Below are 14,248 nucleotides of genomic sequence, written 5' to 3'. Positions count from 1 at the left end.
CAAGTAATCCAAGTACACACAAGCTGTTTCTTTTTACTTTTTTTCACTTTCTCTTCCTGGGGTTGTATTATTTAGTTGCCAAGTTTCAGTTAAAATGTATCTTGTTGAAGTTTTACTGTAGATTCCTTTTAATTCCAGGCACTCCTCCCTTTTTTCCAGATCCTGCCCTTTTATTCTTTTTCTCTCCTTTCCTGCTTATAAATTTTTTTTTAGTGTCCAGAAATCTTTATTATCCCTTTGACATTTTGTTTTATTTTCAGCTTAGTTGCCTGTTGATGTCAAAGCGGATTTTCCCCCCTGATTTCTTATTTAAGTCTCTTAGTTGTCAGTATAGGGAAAGGGAGAGAAGACATACTTCTTCTCTTTTTCTTCTTTCTTCTCTCCCTTTCCACATCTGAGTTTTCTATAGTGAATTCATCTATGAATGTAATGACAATGACAGCAATTATGATGCTATCATTAGCTTCTAGATAGATAAATAACTTCTAATGTACCAAAGTGTTGGAATTCATTGTTGGAACATATTTATATGCAACAGCCATAGTAGTATTCAGCCAGTAGATGACAGTGTTTACAAGTTTATATCTATGGTATATGCTCTATGCTCTTTTGTTCCAAGCAGTTTCCTGTTTCCTTTTACAGTAATAGAGTTGAGCAGTAAGGCACATGGTGACTGTTCTCTTTATTTGCTCTATGTGGTACTTTATATAAACAGAATTTCTAACACAAGGATATTCCTAGGGTGTAATTAAAAGTCAAGTCAGTAGCCATTATGGTGTGATCGAAGCTCAATCCTTTTTCATGTGTGATACAAATAAAATATGGCATACCTTCAATTACATGGCTGGGCATCATCTTGACTTTTTTTTTTTTAACCAAACCCTGTAGATATTCCTGAATGTTATTACTGCCTATATGCTAGATGAATATGATAACTATTTAGATGGTACAGTATCTATAGGCCAGTGAGCCCACCCAGGGATATGACCATTCCTGTTGGCTTTAGAAGATTAAAAACCAAGTCCCAAGCTATGCTATCTGTCTTTATCGTTTACCACCACTGCACCTTTTCCAGTGTGTGAGCACAAGTGGTTGAACTTGAGTTCATTTTTTTTCTTTCAAAGTGTTTGTACCAAAATATTGATACTTGAGGATACATAAATGGTCTTTGCAGAAATTTCATGCTAAATGAATGTTGTTTAGTCTGAAAAATATAAAAATAAAAATCACAGAAGAGTTTTGTGGCTTATGCTGATCGTCTCTCTTTTCTTCATATCTTAATCTTATTTTTCTGATTAAAAAATTAAAAGTATTCCAAAGTAAAGGAATGTCAAAAAGATAAAAAAGTCAGGCTTGATTGGGTGAAAATCTTCAGGAAGTTGTTGGCTTTTATGCATTCCCAGTTTGTCTTCATGGTGGTGCAGTGATCGACAAGCTCAGTGTCTTAGGCACTGAGCCACCACGTCCATTTTCTTTTCTCATATATAGCGCAAGGCATATTTACAGCCTTTAAGGACCCAAACACAATACACAGTGATAATTTTGTGAGCCATATTTAGTGCCAATATATGGATGCTCCAGCTATTTTGCTACGTAACAGCCCAAAATAGCTAGAATATATTAGCAGTCAGAAAGCTACTTTCTGCTTTGTTTGGGTCAATTGAATAGAAAGAAACATTAATTAACTCTCTTTTCTCTTGTACCAGTTTAAAATACGAAAACTTGCATTCTTGGCGCCAATGTTAATTAGACATTAGATAGGCAACAATGTTTGGCAATGTAATTAGACTTTCTGAAAAGACTCAAACCAGCTTCTGATGCCAACTGCAAAGAAGTACGGCCTTCATTCCAGACACATTCTTAATCTTTTAATTACACGGTCCACATTAATTACGTAGAAATAAAGGTGATGTAATAAAAGAAGCAATGTTGAATTTAACCATATGCGGCTGATGGGCAGCCTGTGATTTAGAAATGACTGCATCCTAAAAGATATGGATTTAAAATATTTGTAGAATATGCATCCCTTACCAAATATCAGGCATTTTCTACGTTAACAAGTGACTCCCTCCTTTATGTAAAATTTGAAGTTGAAAACACAACCAATAAGCTGTGTGTTGGTTTCTGAAGAAATAGTGTAAATTGCTTGACTGCATCAGTTTTTATTTCATAAGGTATTTACCAACAAAATGGAAGACAAGTTAAATATCTCAGCATGAGGATGTTTTTGAAACTATCTGGAAGCGACAGCTGATTCAGAATGTGACTTGGCTGCACCAATTACCAGATGGCTACTGCATGCTAACCAAATTGCTGGTTAACGTTTTGTATCCAAATGGATCTAAATGTCTCCAGGATCACCTTCACCTAATTTGTTTTATTCCCATCCAATTAGAGTTGGAAGGAGGACTACTTCAGGTCTCTTCACTTAGATCCGTGATGGTAAACCTATGGCATGCTTGCCACAGGTGGCACGCAGAGCCATTTGTGCCAGCATGGGAGCTGCCAGGCAAACTTACCTCATTGCTCATGTGTGTGCCTCACAGCTGATTTTCGGGTGGTTTGAGGCCTTTTTCGGCCTCCCAAAGGCTTGAAGAAGGCTTCTGCAGGCTTCTGGAGGCCTTGCAGGCTAAAAACTAGCCCCATTTCATCATGTCCTGTTTTTCTGAAAATACTGAAAGTGACAAAACAGGGCTAGTTTTTGGCCTGCAAAGCCTCTAGTAGCCTGCAAAAGCCTTTCTCAAGCCTTTTGGAGGCTGAAAAAAGTGCAGGTAAGGGGGCGGCAGGAGGGATTGCACACGCACGCATAGGGGACATGGGGGGCACGCATTGCCTTCTGGATGCTGGCACACGAGCGGGAACATGCAAGCATACACACAATTTTTGGCACAGGAGCCCAAAAAGGTTAGCCACCACTCACTTAGATATTGTTGTCTTCTCTGCCAAGAATGAGTGCAGAGAACAACAACAAAGAAAGATGATTAGGGGACTGGAGGCTAGAACATAAAGAACGGTTGCTGGAGTTGGGTATGTCTAGTTTAATGAAAAGAGGACTAGGGGATGACATGATAGCAGTGTTCCAATATCTCAGTGGCTGCCACAAAGAAGAGGGAGTCAATCTATTCTCCAAAGCACCCGAGGGCAGGACAAGAAGCAATGGGTGGAAACTAATCAAGGAGAGAAGTAACTCTACTCTACCCTACCCTACCCTACCCTACCCTACCCTATCCTACTCTACTCAGACCTCAGAAGTGGACCTATCATTTGTTATCTTGCCTTCACTGAAATATTTTCCCCAGAAATCAAGAGGTTAGCTAGCCAGGCCAGACCACTCATTGAGTCTGGCCTAGCTGCCTTTGTTTCTCCTTCCACAGCATCTTTTACCAGTATATTCACAGAGGCACCTTCATTCCAGCTTTCCTGCTTTTAATAAGTTTTGCATGCAAGAAACATGTTGTCCAATCTCAGCCAGAATTCCACTGATATAGAAAAATAAAATGCAACATACTCTACAAGACCACCAAGATTAGGTTTGCAAATAATTCTTCCCAAGAGCTTTAACATAATAAGTCAATGCAGGTTACTTTTATAAAAAGCTTTGCAAATCACTTTTCTCCTCAACCAATTAGTGTTTCACGCTAACCACTAGATGGTACTCTTGGAATGAAAATCAAGCTGGTGCTCCTTATATTTCCTCCCCGGTTTTGATAAACAGGCTTCCATTTCCTCTTTCTTTTTAATTTTGTAATGATTTTTCCTGACATTGATAATAATTGAGAATAATATTATTTAGCCTTTTGTAATTTGGGGGTGAATCAGTTAAGGTTTTTGCGGTGGGTGTTTTTGTGCAGGTGAACCTGAGTATCATATACGTGCCTCCTTTTCCCGCTTCTTGCATCTTTCAACATGTTTCCTTGCTCTGCTGAAAGAAAAATTTCCCAGTTGCACTGAATCAAACCAAAGCACGTGAGAGCTTCAAGAACCTACAAGCAACTTATTGATTCTTATTTGATATGCTCCATCTGAGGTTCAGGGAACATTCCTTCTTGGTTTCTTGCAGTACTTGTGACTCCCAATGGGAAGGGGCCCTTGATTTCTGGCTATCTCTGGTTGGTGCTTACTCTTGTTTTATGAAGAGGTTTCATTTCTCCTTCAATCTCTTTTCAACAAAACCCGGGGCTCAACTGCATATTACACATATAGGTACCCCATTTCTTCAACAATATGGCTTCCCCCAATAGGAAGTCCCGGCATGTTTTATAGGCATGAAATGAAATTAAGCCCCTCCCCCCAAATTAAGGCCTATATTAAAACATGTGAAATGGTGGGAGGAATGGTGGTGGGGGGGCTTGCCATTAGGAAGTACTTTTGTTGCCCACCTGGATATGGTGCTGCTTGCGTTGACCCCAATACGAAGTGCCCCACCAACGACGAGGTCAACATCCAAGCCGTCGCCGCCCGCCTGAAGATGCAAGGGGGGGGGGAATTAAGTCACCCCCGAAAAGACGGCCTAGCCATTTTTTCGGGGCTCAAAAAAAATAAGACCCAGCCTTATTATATGAGAAACACGGTATATAAAATCCAGCTTCAGTTGCTTGTTATTTATCAGTTTGAAGAGTATTAAACTGGGCTGCCTACTTTTGTAATATTACACTTTAGTGGATCACTGGTAAATCAAGCTGGCATCTATGGGCTCAGTCTGAAACACAATGCCATTTCTCTTTGATCTGCAGAAAGATCTGAGGAAGTGATCTTTTTTCCAGTTTAGCTATTTCCCTTTGCCTTTTTTTAGACGTTGAATTGTAACTTCACTCACTACATTCTTCTTCTCTGTTTCTCTGCCATTGATGTAGCAATAGCAATAGCACTTAGACTTCTATACCACTTTACGTTGCTTTACAGCAAACTGTCTAAGCAGTTTTACAGAGTCAACATATTGTCCCCAACAACCTGAGTCCTCATTTTACCCACCTTGGAAGGATGGAAGGCTGAGTCTGGTGGGATATGAACTGCCAAATAGTCAGCCAGCAGTCAGCAGAAATAGCCTGCAGTACTGGACTATAACCACTGTGACACTAAGGCTCATATAGGAGAAGAGATGGCAGAACCAGGTGGTGGAGTGAAAAGTGGTATCAACCTAGAATCCCTACATAGCCACAAGAGAACTAAATCCAACTCCCCTCAAGTGCTGCTGACTCTATGTAGCTCTAAGCAAGTGCTGACTAATAGTTGAGAAGTTTCCTGTGCATAGGCTTTTAGCAATAAATCATTTTAATTGAATCTTCATGTGTGGAGCTTCTGTTCTGTGCCTAATGGATGTCTCTTAGTAAGATTACACCTCGAGTACTGCATCCAGTTTTGGTCACCACACTATAAAAAAGATGTTGAGGCTTTAGAAAAAGTACAGAGAAGAGCAACCAAGACGATTAGGGGACTGGAGATTAAAACATACAATGAACAGTTACAGGAACTGGGCATGGCTAGTCTACTGAAGAGAAGGACCAGAGGAGACAGGATAACAGTCTTCCAATATTTGAGGGTCTGCCACAGGGAGTAGGAAGGGGTGAAGCTATTTTCCAAAGCACCTGAAGGGCAGACAAGGAATAATGGATGGAAACTGAACAAGGAGAGATTCAACCTGAAATAAGAGAAATTTTCTGACAGTGAGAGCAATCAACCCATGGAACAGCTTGCCCTCAGAGGTTGTGGGAGCGCCATCACTTGAGACTTTCAAGAAGAGATTGGACTGCCATTTGTTAGAAATGGGGTAGGGTCTCCTGCTTGGACAGGGGGTTGGACTAGATGACCTACAAGGTCCCTTCCAACTCTGATTATCTGTTATCTTCAGTTTTGATACAATTTACCATTCATACTGCCTTATTTTTAACTTGGTTTATTTTTTTTTGGAAAAGCAGCATTGGTGCTGAGCTTCTTCAGTCCTGTTCAACTCAAATTATTCTTTCAGAATTTTCCACACATCTTTCTTTTCCATTACATCTAATCCTTGACTTATAACAGTTCGTTCAGTGACCATTTGAAGTTACTACAACACTGAAAAAAAGTGATTTATGACCATTTTTCACACTTACTGTATATCCGTTGCAAGCTTCTGATGGCCATGTGATGTCAGATGCTTGGCAACTGACTCACTTTATGACGGTATCCGAGGGTCATATGATCACCTTTTGCGACCTTCTAACAAGCAACGTCAATGGGGAAGTTGGATTCATTTAACAACTATGTTCCTAACCATGCAGTGATTCACTTAACAATTGTGGCAAGAAAGGTCATACAATTCAATTAACAACTGTCTCACTTAGCAGCAGAAATGTTGAGCTGGATTGTAGTTGTAAGTCAAGGACTACCGACACAGATCTTTATTCAGATGATGTCCTACCACCTGACTTGTTTCTCCATTCCCTTCCGTGGTGGAATTAAAAAATGTTTACTACCGGTTTCTTGGGCATGGCTTGGAGGATGTGGTGTGGCATGGCTTGGTGGGCGTGGCAGGGGAAGGATACTGCAAAATCCCCATTCCCTCCCCACCCCACTAATCTGCTTTCCAGCTCCATTCTCCTGTGCAGGGCAACCAAAGAAGACCCAACCAATCAGCTGGGACTCAGGAGGCAGAGAATAGATGGGGGTGGGGCCAGTCAGAGGTTGCATTTTCCAGTTCTCTGAACTACTCAATATTTCTGCTGCCGGTTCTCAGGAACTGGTCAGAACTAGCTAATATCACTTCTGGTTCCCTTCTTTTCCTCTTGACAGTTTGAAATATTCTTTTAGCTTCTGACATCATTTTCATGTTGGCTCTAGATTCTAGATCCTGAATGGAAGGAGAGCCCGGGGAAGATAAGGGACGTGCATAAGTGCACAATCGTGCCTACCGTCCCTGTCCTATTGTCCCCAATTATTAGTTCTTATTTCTTGTATTTAAACTTATGTTTATTCTTGTTTCTGTTATATTGTAAGCTTTTGACAAATAAATAAATACATAAATAAATAAAAATAAATAAGTAAGATGCAATAGGTGCCTTATACTCATTTGCAATTTTAATCCTACGTGTGGTGAAGCTAGGAGGTATTTGCTTTGCCAATCAACGTTTTATTTACATTTTTCCCCACACAGGGTGCTTCTTTAGTCTGTATCCATGACTGTTTTTGCCATGTACGGATATTTTTGAAACCAAGCCTGCTGAGAGCTATTTTAGTATGTTTGTTTGGCTTAGGGTAGCTCGGGTTGAGTAAATATAACCAGACACACGAGGAAATTGTTTAAGGCCTCTGGTAGCAATCTCCCTATCTGAACCACCAATTTGTCGGCAGGCCCAGGGAGCGGCAGGCAGTGCTATTGTATTCATGTCTTGTTATTAATGATAATGATGGAAAGAACATGTTGCTGAGAATACGGCAGTCGCACATGAAAGGATGCACAATCACATTTGCAAGCAGCAATATGCCTTGCGCATGGCAAGCAGCAAGCCCTGAGCTTTGCTTTAATGACCGCCAGTCAGAGGAAGACCAAGGTGAGTATGGTTACCTGGCTCGAATGAGAGCAAAAATCAAGGAAGATTTCAGAATTGGGTTTGGAAGGTCGGTTTAGCAAAATCCTGTCTTTGACAGGGAGGGGGCTTGGCACTTATCATGTTCCCGCTTTTTCCTTTACGAGTTTGTAGCGACTATGAGGCAGTAGAAGATGGCTTCAGCCAAATTCGCTTCAGAGTTGACATCCAGGCTGTAGAGGGAGTCAGAATACAAGAAAAAGAAAAAGTCACAAGCAAGTCTTTCTCCTCTTGCCAAGAAAATGGCAGGGTATGTCCCTGAAGCCACTAGGGGCCAAGATCAATTTAAAGGAAATTTAACCTGTATATTAGCTGATTTTGGAGGCAAGAGGCAGCCTCTTGCTAATATGTTAGATTTGTCCCTCCTCCTTAAAACATTATGTGTGGAAAAAAATTAGCTTGCCTTCCTTCCTTCCTTCCTTCCTTCCTTCCTTCCTTCCTTCCTTCCTTCCTTCCTTCCTTCCTTCCTTCCTTCCTTCCTTCCTTCCTTCTTCAACCTGGTACTCACCAGAAATGCTGGGCTATGATGCCTACTGCCTCTCAACCAATTGTAAGTGCATACCCTTTGAACTATGGTGTTGGAGAAAACTCCTGTGAGTCCCTTGGACTGCAAGGCGATCAAACCAGTCAGTCCTAGAAGAGATCAACCCTGACTGCTGCTTAGAAGGCCAGTTCCTGAAGATGAAACTCAAATACTTTGGCCACCTAATGAGAAGGAAGGACTCCCTGGAGAAGAGCTTATATGCTGGGAAAGATTGAGGGCAATAGAAGAAGGGGGTGACAGAGAATGAAGTGGCTGGATGGAGTCACTGAAGCAGTTGATGTGAGCTTAAATGGACTCCAAAAGATGATGGAGGACAGGAAGGCCTGGAGGAACATTGTCCATGTGGTCACAATGGGTTGGACATGACTTCAAAACTAGCAACAACTTTGCTGGAATGATAGCTGTCTTCTAACACATCCAGTGAGCAACTTGGTTGGAAAAATGAGACTCCATTTCAACGCAAGATCAAGAGCACCTCTTAATTAATTTAATTGCCTTCTCAATTTTGTTTGAGAGACAGTTTCATTTTGCTTAAGAGCCAATTGCCAAATTTACATCCTTCTAATTTTTTTTCCAGTCAGTGTTGATGTCGAAACTAAGGCATCAGGGAGACCATGAGTTCTAGTCTTGCCATTAGGCTCAAAGCTAGTTGGGTGACCTTGGCCAAGTTCCTTTCTCTCAGCCCTTGGAAGGAGGCAAAATGGCAAACCCCTTTTGAAAAACTTTGCCAAGAAATCCTCAGGCACTTGTCCAGGCTGTCTCCAAAAATTGGATTTGTTTGAACAGATGAAAACAATTTTTTTTGCTCTTCACTTTTGTCTTTAGAAGAGAGAGAACAAAGTCAATATTATTGACCAAACACAGAAAAATATCTCTACGGTCTTCAGTCTTTCTATGTGATATCCTTTGCTCCCTTATGAAGTTTTATTGCTAACAGGAATAAGTTCTTTTGTTGTGACAGGAACCACAGAGTTTTCTTTTTGGCCAATCTGCCTGAGACATGCAACATGTTTGAAATATGCCTTTTTGTGGAGTTTTCAAAATTCACTTCTGAGGCAAACGTTCCCATCTTTGCTTTCACAATCGTTAAGCAGATCTCTCTTATATCCACCCACACCGACAAAACCTTGCGTTCTATAAAAGATAACCACCACAAATCAATCCTCTGATATGGATCTGTAGTTGGGGGAAAAAAAGAACAAACAAGATAGTTCGTTATCAAATACGATTGTGTTACTTCTGAGTGCCTTTTCGTTCTCCTCCCCAGCTTTATTTTACAACTATCTTTTTAAACAACAACCACCACCACCTTGGATGCTTTGAAAATGAAAGCTGGACAGTGCTTACAAAGCACGAAGAGAAACTTTTTATGCTCTTATGCTGCAGCCTCTGGGGTGGTGGTGATGAAGAATGAGTCAGATATAGAAGAATACAGCTTCAGTCTTGCCACAAATCGCCTGTCAAAGAATGTTATGAAAGCCAAGCTGTTGTTTTTTTTAAAATATGGAAGCTATTAGAAATATTTATCCATCTATCTACTTGTTTATAGCAGGATAGAAATGTCTTGAACTTTATTGTTGGAGATCTGAGATGAATCCAAACTGAACAGTTTTCTTTGGTACAGGAGCAGGAATGGCAGAACCCGGGGGTGGTGGTGTAAAAGGGGGGCGTAGCCTAGAATTCATACATAGTCACAAGTGAACTAAATCCAGCTGCTCTTGAGTGCTGTTAACCCTTATCAAACTCTATCTAGGTGACAGTTAGTTGAGAAGATCATATACATAGGCTTTTAGCAAAAAATCAGCCCAAATGAATCTTCACGTATGGACATAGTCTTTCATACCTGACATTAGAGGCACAAATAACCAGGGTCAAATTAAATGCGAACACTGACTTGATGGTGCATAATCTGCAAAAGGGATGGTATAGCAATGGATGAAAATGCTAAAACAGAGATGGTGGTGTCGGGGTGGGAGAGGTAGTAATGTATCATGAGCCTCAGTGGCACAGTGGCTAGAGTGCAGTACTACAGGCCACTTCTGCTGACTACCGGCTGCCTGCAATTTGGCAGTTCAAATCCTGCCAGGCTCAAGGTTGACTTAGCCTTCCATCCTTCCAAGGTGTGTAAAATGAGGACCCAGGTTGTTGGGGGCAATAGGCTGACTCTGTAAACCACTTCGAGAGGGATGTGAAGCACTGTAAAGCGGTATATAAGTCTAAGTGCTATTGCTGTTGCTATCATAGTTTCATTGATGGTATCTCTGAAATCTACTGGTGATCTGGGTTATGAGTTTAGTTACGATTTGTTTCATGTGCCTCCACCAGACACTTTCCTTAATTGATATCTTAAGCAGGCCACTAAACAGAGGCTTTGATCTAGGTAATAACATGCTTTATTCCAAATTACAAGCTATTTACAGATTGAAAATCAGGCTTTTATGTACAATCTTCCCAGATTTAATACATCCCGCAATCTAGGGAAAAATAAGTGGCACCCATTGATGATTTTAAGGAAATCTTTGGTGAAAGCACAGAATAAATAACGTGACCATATTGTGTAAAGTTGCAAGGGTTTTACTTATACTTAGGCAAAGATATACACCCTGAGGTTTAATTGGTTGTTGCTGAGAAATAATCTTTTTCTGTTTATGGAAAACATGTCCTTTTATATAGCACCCAGCTTGAGCATTTCCAGCTAATTTCCAACTGCCTGCTAATGGTGTGAGTGAGACAATTCATGCAGAAGTTGTGTGGGTACAATTATTCTTTTTTCTTTCTCATACCTTTTCTCTGCATATCTGAAGGAGAGGAGAGTTAAATGCATCATCAGCTTAGAGTTGTTTCATTCCCACAAGTGCTCTGAAGTCCAACCCCTCCTGAAGTCCGTTAACCCTTATTTGGCTCCAGTTTAGTGCTGAAGTTTAGTTGACCAGATTCTTGTCTATAGGCTTGACTAAATCTTCTATGCTGCAACCTAACCGATGGTCCTGGTTCTTTGCACCAGACAAAATCATGGCTTTTAGATCTGCAATATTCATGCACCCCTTCTAGGGCTGCTGGAGCCACAAAACAAGGTAAACATGGTTTGAATAATAAAGAAGATAAACAAAAGCAACAATATGATAAAAGATTTCTGCCATGCACCAGAGCAATACCAAGCAAACAAACTATCCTAACTGCAGGGGATGAGAGGAAAAAAAGTACCTTTCTCCAAATCTTTTTAGCATTTAGAGGTAAGACCCCTGTCTGGTTGTATGGAGAGATCAGGCATATTGCAGTCATGTTGGGGTAGGTATTTTCCCAACAATACCCATCAGTTGCTGTTTCCCTTTTAATCCAGATATGGATTATATCCTACCCTGTAATATAAATGGCTGGTTTTGTCTCCTTTTTTATGTATCCCCTGAAGGGAACCAAATTCTTACCACCTTTTCTCTAGTTGGAAATGTTACAAAACTGCCAAAGTAAGCAACGTTGTTAAAAAAAAAATCTATGTGCAATCCAAGGGGATTTGTCAAGCATTAGTGGCCAGACCATATGTGCAATGTTGAAGCCAACTACTTTATTATATTCTGCCTGTTATACAAGAATCTCCTTTCTATTCAGGGAACAAGACAAGGGTGCCCACTATCACCTTTGTTGTTTGTGTTAACTTTGGAAGTGTTAAACAGAACTATTAGAGATGAAAAGAATATAAAAGGAATGAAAATTAAAAAGGAAGAATTTAAGCTGCAAGCATTTGCGGATGATCTGGTTTTCATTTTAGAAGACCCTTTAGAAACAGCATCAAAATTGATAGAAAAGATAGAGACATATGGAAAGGTGGCTGGTTTGAAAATAAAGAAAGACAGGACAAAGATTTTGACAAAGAATATGCTATCAAGACAAAAGGAAGAACTGGCAGACCTATTGAAAATTCAAGTCACGAATAAGATCAAGTATTTGGGGATATATTTGACAGCAAGATGTAGTACATTAAAAGAGAATAATTATATTAAACTTAAACAGCAGACAGCGCTAGATTTGGCGAAATGGGAAAACTTACAACTTTCACTAATAGGGAGAATCTCAACAATCAAGATGAATATATTACCCAGAATTTTATATCTGTTTCAAAAAATTCCAATTAGGCTTGGAAAAAAATATTTTGAAGATTTAAATAAAATTGTGTTGAAATATATATGGCAAGGTAAGAAAGCGAGAATAAAGTTAAAACTTCTGCAAGATGCTAGAATTAGAGGAGGATTTGGTTTGCCTAATTGGGAATTGTACTACCAAGCTACAAATCTGATGTGGGTTAAGGAATGGATAACACTAAGAAATGCTAGATTGTTGACATTAGAAGGACATGATTTGTTGTTGGGGTGGCATGCTTTTTTATGGTACAAAGGAACTAAAACACAGGGGTATTTTAGAAGACATCATATACGGGAGTCTCTGTGGTTAAACTGGGAGAAAGTTAAAAGACAATGTTATTTGAAAATTCCAGTCTGGTTATCGACTATTGAAGCATTTTCATATCCTATAATATACAAAAAGGAACAAACAGTTAGATATGGTGAAATACTGACTGAAAAGGGTGGACTTAAATCTATGCAAAAATTAGAGGAACAAGGTATGAAGATGAATTGGTTTTCATATGCACAAATGATAAAGATTCTAAAACAGAAGGTTTCTATGATAAATTGACTGACTTAGATAAGATTTTGACAGCTACTGATGAAAAGGTCATTAAAAAATTGTATGGATATTTATTAGAAATTAAACTAGAAGAACAAGTTAAAGAAACTATGATTGCTTGGGGGAAGAATTTTGGATATGGGATTGATTTAGAGAAATGGCAAAAACTGTGGTCTCAAAATTATAAAATGACAATGTCAACAGCATATAAAGAAAATTTGTATAAGATGTTTTACAGGTGGCATTTCCCCCCCAACAAGAATGTTCAAGAATAAATCTGAAAAATGGTGGAAATGTCATTAGACACCTGGCTCATATTACCATATGTGGTGGACTTGTGCGGATGCCAAAAAATACTGGACTAAAATCCACATGTGGTTGGAGAAAATGATGAAAAAGCATATAGACTTGAAACCAGATATATTTTTATTGGGAATTTTACCTGAAATATATAGCAAAGACTTGAAATACCTGATTGTAAATGTATTAACAGCGGCTAGGATTGTATTTGCTAAAAATTGGAAAAATGAGAAGATACCATCACAGGAGGAAATAATTAAGAAAATATTGGAATGTGCTGAAATGAGTAGATTGACATTTGAAATTAGAGAACAAGAGGATAATAAATAAAATTTGGGATCTTTTCTATCAATGGTTAGATAACAAAGTACAGTAATGAAATATGTAGATTTCTAGAAAATAATAAATATATAAAATGTACTTTTTTTCTTATTATAACTACAAAATGATTTTAGGATAGATTTGGGATGATAATATGAACTGTTATACAATAAATTAAGTAAATTATGGTTATCTTGTAAAACATGAATGAATAAAAGTATAGTCAAATGATTGATTAATAATGATACTAAGGTATTTAGTTTTCGATTGATAATATAAGATTATATGTAATGTAATTGTAATTGAAGACTACGAAATGGAAGCACAAAACAATTTGTAAACCAACCGGCACACTATATGTATACCTATGGACGATAGCTTGAAGTTTTTATGTTCTGCTTGTTTATGTTTGTTTTTAAAAACCAATAATTTTTTTTAAAGAATCTCCTTTCTATTCCCAGGACAAGACTGCCTTTCTTGCCCTGGGAATAGATAAATAAGCCTCAAGGGAGCTTAGGGGGAGTCAGTTCTGGATCTCTTGAGGATGTGCAAGGATTCAAGGCTAATTCCCTACTTAAGACCGCTCCTGGCTGCCTGGGTATTTCCCAACAGGATTTCTACTTTTATGATGAACTGATTTTATATGAGTTCTCCATCCAAGGGGCTCATGACAGCATTCTTCCTTTGACCCTATTAATTGTTGAGAAATAATGGGTGTATTTCAAGGAGGGAAAAAGAGTCCATCTTTTTCCTGCCTGGCATCTTCCATCTGTCTTTGGTTCTAACTTAGTTCTCAATTTCTCCTTTTTACAGTGCCATTCTTTCTTAGCCTGCAAAAAAC

The sequence above is a fragment of the Pseudonaja textilis genome, chromosome 10 (assembly GCF_049901715.1).
Source record: "Pseudonaja textilis isolate UNSWEBS1 chromosome 10, rPseTex1.2, whole genome shotgun sequence".
NCBI lineage: Eukaryota > Metazoa > Chordata > Lepidosauria > Squamata > Elapidae > Pseudonaja > Pseudonaja textilis.
The sequence above is the reverse complement of the archived record's forward strand: the minus strand, read 5'-3'. Positions refer to the sequence as shown.